This window comes from Hesperophylax consimilis, chromosome 28 (genome assembly GCF_061612785.1).
Source record: "Hesperophylax consimilis isolate HC1 chromosome 28, BYU_Hcon_1.0, whole genome shotgun sequence".
NCBI classification, from domain to species: Eukaryota; Metazoa; Arthropoda; class Insecta; order Trichoptera; family Limnephilidae; genus Hesperophylax; species Hesperophylax consimilis.
In genome coordinates this window covers 18,858,198-18,864,197 of record NC_142863.1, presented here as the reverse complement: position 1 = coordinate 18,864,197, position 6,000 = coordinate 18,858,198, and positions in this window count along the sequence as shown.

The window sequence follows — 6,000 nt, the reverse complement described above, 5'->3', positions numbered from 1 at the left end:
TACACGCGTATTCGAATGCAAAGTTGTGTCAAAATTTCAAAGAAATCGGTAAAGAACTTTTGGAAATTTAAGATTATGAACAAACAAACATTAACATTTTTATTTATATAGATATCTTAAATGCACACGGGAGCATGGAGGAAAAATAATTTCCTTCAGGGCCTGTGTCATATTTGTGGATGCTGTGTGGAGGGTCGTTTTAATGAAAGGAGGGAGGGGAGTATGACGTATGAATCCATCCATCCCGCAGCGGTGCAAATCGTTGGGTCGAGAGAGAGCGGCTGGAGAGATCAAAGGGTCTCACTCAACCGTTCGCTCCCGATTCGGCCCGACCTATGGCAGAGGTTGGGTTATTAGTGGTTATCCAATATATGGTACCTATACCTGCCTTCCAAATTTCGATCAAATGTAATGACGATATTCGATGTCAGGCAGTGTAAGAGAGATAGAGCGCGTGCTAAATGGGTAGAACCAAAAGTCATTGGCCACATCGGTTTCCATTCGAATCTATACGACATTTCTAGTGTGTATTATCTATTCAGTGATTCAACCTGAAGGGGTAAAGAACGCGTAGATTCAACTGATAACAAAATGTCAACACTGGGTACCTACGTGCAATATCATCTTATTTTTATTCAATGAGTAAGATTAAGAAAGGTACGCTCAGATGGTTTAGGCATGTAGAGCGAATGAACAAAGAAAGGAGTGTAAGGAGAATATATGACGCAAATGTGAACGGTAGAAGTCGAAGACACCCGATGACGACATGGCACGATCAGATGAACCAGATACTTGAGTCGGGCCATGTCAAGAGTCGGAATAACAGAATATTATGTATGAGACGATGTATGAATGTGAATGAGGCAAGACTGTGTCTGCGGAAACGGCGTAATGTCGGTTAGTTAGTTAGTCAAAAAAATAAGATTTATATATATGTAATAATCTAATGTCGCAAAAATGATTATATTAAATGTTTTTATTATAAGATTCTTACCTTCATGACAAAACTACACACAGCCTATCACCTACCTTTGATTATGGAGCACACCATTGTGTTCTCTTGTATGATGCATTTATTGTGTTCTCTTGTATGATGCATTTATTGTGTTCTCTTGTATTATGCATTTATTGTGTTCTCTTGTATTATGCATTTATTGTGTTCTCTTGTATTATGCATTTATTGTGTTCTCTTGTATTATGCATTTATTGTGTTCTCTTGTATTATGCATTTATTGTGTTATCTTCAATTATGCATTTATTGTGTTCTCTTGTATTATGCATGTATTGTGTTATCTTGAATTATGCATTTATTGTGTTCTCTTGTATTATGCATGTATTGTGTTCTCTTGTATTATGCATGTATTGTGTTATCTTGAATTATGCATTTATTGTGTTCTCTTGTATTATGCATGTATTGTGTTATCTTGAATTATGCATTTATTGTGTTCTCTTGTATTATGCATTTATTGTGTTCTCTTGTATTATGCATTTATTGTGTTCTCTTGTATTATGCATTTATTGTGTTATCTTCAATTATGCATTTATTGTGTTCTCTTGTATTATGCATGTATTGTGTTATCTTGAATTATGCATTTATTGTGTTCTCTTGTATTATGCATGTATTGTGTTCTCTTGTATTATGCATGTATTGTGTTATCTTGAATTATGCATTTATTGTGTTCTCTTGTATTATGCATGTATTGTGTTATCTTGAATTATGCATTTATTGTGTTATCTTCAATTATGCATTTATTGTGTTCTCTTGTATTATGCATGTATTGTGTTATCTTGAATTATGCATTTATTGTGTTCTCTTGTATTATGCATGTATTGTGTTCTCTTGTATTATGCATGTATTGTGTTATCTTGAATTATGCATTTATTGTGTTCTCTTGTATTATGCATGTATTGTGTTATCTTGAATTATGCATTTATTGTGTTCTCTTGTATTATGCATTTATTGTGTTCTCTTGTATTATGCATTTATTGTGTTCTCTTGTATTATGCATTTATTGTGTTATCTTCAATTATGCATTTATTGTGTTCTCTTGTATTATGCATGTATTGTGTTATCTTGAATTATGCATTTATTGTGTTCTCTTGTATTATGCATGTATTGTGTTCTCTTGTATTATGCATGTATTGTGTTATCTTGAATTATGCATTTATTGTGTTCTCTTGTATTATGCATGTATTGTGTTATCTTGAATTATGCATTTATTGTGTTCTCTTGTATTATGCATGTATTGTGTTCTCTTGTATTATGCATGTATTGTGTTATCTTGAATTATGTATTTATTGTGTTCTCTTGTATTATGCATTTATTGTGTTCTCTACATCTACATCTCATGTAGAGTCGATTTAGTGTTATAACTTTTTTGTTTTTTAATTTTCGTTTTCGAGAAAAATCGAGTCAGAAGTTTTTAGGTCAAATCTGAAAAAAAATCATTCGCCAGGGGGTTAAAATCAGCTGTTTAATATCTAAATAGTTTTAAAAAAAGTCGCTATCCGCGTCTGTCTGTTTGTGCGCTTTGTTCCTCTAAACTACGGAACGGAATTTGATTTGATTTTCACTATCATTTAGAAATTTTCTTTCAGAAGGTTTACATATATAAAACATGCATATTATATTTATAGAAAGTAGAGAAAAGTCGATGTTTTATAATCAAGTCGTAAAAATATTTTTTCGGGCACTACATTGTTAATGCTGGCTAAACCTTATGAGAAACATCAAAATAATGTACTACGGAATTGTATATCTTAAAAAGGTCTACAGAAAAGTCCGGGATGGTATATGTCTATCTCTTAAGGATAATCCCCAGCAACGCCGGGTAAACGTAAGCTAGTCTCAAATAAAAGTTTTTTTTTGGGTAAATACTATGTGTGATGTAAATACGATTCCCGCTTGTTTTACGACTTTTCGGGGTACCGTGAATACTATGGTAGAAAAACAAGGGCGATGAAATATTTTACGTGCTTAATGGCAACACCAAGATGGTTGAAGGGTAAAGGGATCTAACTTTAAAAAAAATAACAGTGACGGGAAGCCTGGCAGATTTGAAACATCATGTCGATTTTTATTGATCGATCAAAGGAAGTGAAAGTGGAATAAAACAAACAATGTTTTTATTGTCTATCTATATAAATTAAAGTGTAAATGTTCGTTGGTTCAAAATCTTAAATCTCCGAGAGTTCTTCACAGACTGCTTTAAAAGTTTGACACAACGTTACATTTGAATACGCGTGTGTTTTTATATACCTTCATTATATAGATGTCACCTGTGACATGTAAAAACAAATAATAAAAAACAGCTCAATCTGTTGGATGTAAAAGCAGCATGCGCTATTGTTTCACAGACACATTCAGCACAGACAGAAGGAGCCACAGAAATGCGTGGCGGGGTACAGCTAGTTAATAATATATACACAGAGAAATATATTACAATTTCGAAGTAAATATACTTACTGCACAGAGTTTTGGCGGCCGGGCAGAAAAAGCCGATGAGCGACGAGGATGACCGAATCAAGCGTCGTTCTTGTCTTGACGTCTTGCATATTTGTATGTTAAGGCCCCGTAGTAAGCGTTCAAATATGATTTGAAAGGGAGATATGTAAATACGAATGTTGGAGGGAGCGCGCTAATATTAAAAAAACGATAATAATTAAGCGAAAATATTTAATAAAATACGACTTGTTTGAAATACAGAAAAAATCTCGCGATAAATGCTTTGGTTGCATTTAAAGATACACTGTGAATTATTTCATGCCTGTAGCATATTAAATAATTTAAAGTGTTTTAAATAATTTTCGGAGCTTAGTTTTTTTCGATTTTTTTCTATCGAGGGTATTTAATATAATTAAGGTTTAGGCGTAACAAATGTATAAATTAGATTTTTTTTGGAACTTAAAAACTTAAAGAGAAACTTCCTATCAGTAGAAATTTGGTATGCTGGGGTTTAAATGGAGTTCAGAAATTAGTAATCATTTCCGAAGTAAGATGGTTTTTAATCTTATTCTAAGGTAATATTTTTTTTTAACTTCTTATCAGAATCCATGAAAACCAAACATTGAAAATCGGGTCATAGATTTTCCAATTTGTTGTCGCTGACCAAAGATATTGTCAAACTGTAATAATATTGATGGCAGAATATTTTAGCCATTCGGGCGGAAAGTGAGTCATCATATGGTGTGAAAATGACGTCACAAAAACCCCCCTAGTGTCTACATCCATCCATCGGGTAAGTACTATTATTGTAGGTAGGGACTTAGGTACATAGCTCGCCCCCTCTCTCAAGGGGGAGGTATTTATTTAAGCTTGGGGTGGTTTTATGATTCACCGTGTCAAGGGTAATATAGGCTAAGGACTAAGGACCTGATATATATTCAAATAAGCGAAGAAAGCAGTCCACAATGGAGTGCTGATGCAGCTACCCTGACACCTGGCACTGAGGCATATGAGGATATGTCAGAGGAAGAGTGAAAGTAGACTAAATGCTGAATAAATGAGATCCCTGAGGCGTATATGTGGTAAAACCATATAAGCGTCATCAGTAATATTAAGAAAAGGACTCTTAGATGATTTGGGTATATAGAGTGAATGAATGAAGAAAGCAGTGTAAGGAGAATATATGAATGATATCGGAAGTCGGGGACGCCCGAGGAAGACATGGCACAATCGAGTGAATCAGATACTCGAGTCGGGCCATGTCAAGAGTCAGAATAATAGAAAAGTATGTATGAATGTGAATGAGGCAAGGAGTGTGTGCCAAGACCGACTTGCTTGGCGGTCCGTCCTCTCTGACTACCCCTGCAGGGAAACGTCGTGATGGTTAGTTTATTTAGTTAGTTAGTCGCAATTAACAAAAAAAATACTGCTGAATATTTTAATTATTTTAAATTGAATACCGCACTAAAGTCCCAACTGCTTCCAGAGAGTCTATGCCACCCCAATCGGGATATGTGGTAACTGAAGGTTAGGAAGGGAAAGATATAGGGAAGAGGAAGGTAAAGAAGTAACTGGCTAATCAGAGTTGGTCACCAAATACGGCTAAAGCCATTTCAAGCAAAGATTCAATTCCGAATGGTGGTCTTTCACCAGGGCAATACTGAGAGTATCGTCCACTATGGAAGGCGGGTATGGGTATCGCCGCCCCGAGAACCATTCGTTCTAAACTTTTGCCATAGATTACCCCAAATTGTTCGCTACGTTTGGTGACTTAGTAGGGGTGGCTAGGGGTGTCTAGGTCTTGGCGGTGGATGCATCTGCCCACCTACTGTGTGGCGGGCCGGATTTTGGAGAGACTGGTTGAGGTAGATTTTTTTACTTCTCCAGCAGGACTATCTCGACCAATCGCCTTGCATCGCAGTGGGAGAGATGAATACAAACGACTTGCGGTTGCTTCGTTCCTTTCCCATGGGTTGAGGTTCTGTTCAGCAGTTCGGATCTTATCGGTCCTTCGTTTAGTACATTTAAATACCACCATATCTATAGTATATACATAAATATGTCTGTGGTGGCAAGGCTTTGTTTTATTGTACAAATCTACAGTTTAAGGCGAATCTTAATGCCATATCACTATTTTGATTAATTTTTATAACGAATTGGTGTACATTATGAATACAAAAAATTATGCTTTAGACAAATTGAAGGTTTTACTATCGCTTCGCTTGAGTAGAATACAAATAAAATAATAAATTACTCAATAAAAAATATAAATGCAAACTACTAAAAAAAATATTTTTTCAGTAGAAATGTATGAACGCGTAAAGAAAACAACTTTAAAAAATACAGTATTATAGCTAAGATTATCTGTAACAGTTTCACTTGATTAAACTTTTTGCTTTCTTATAAAATTATTTACAAATTTAAATAAAAACAGGTTTTTTGCTTGAAATCGAACGTTTCTAGACTCCGTTTGTCAAGCGATCTTAATGCCTATTACCTACAATATAAGGTATACCAAGAATATACACATTTTTGGGTTGTAGCTTTCTCTTAAT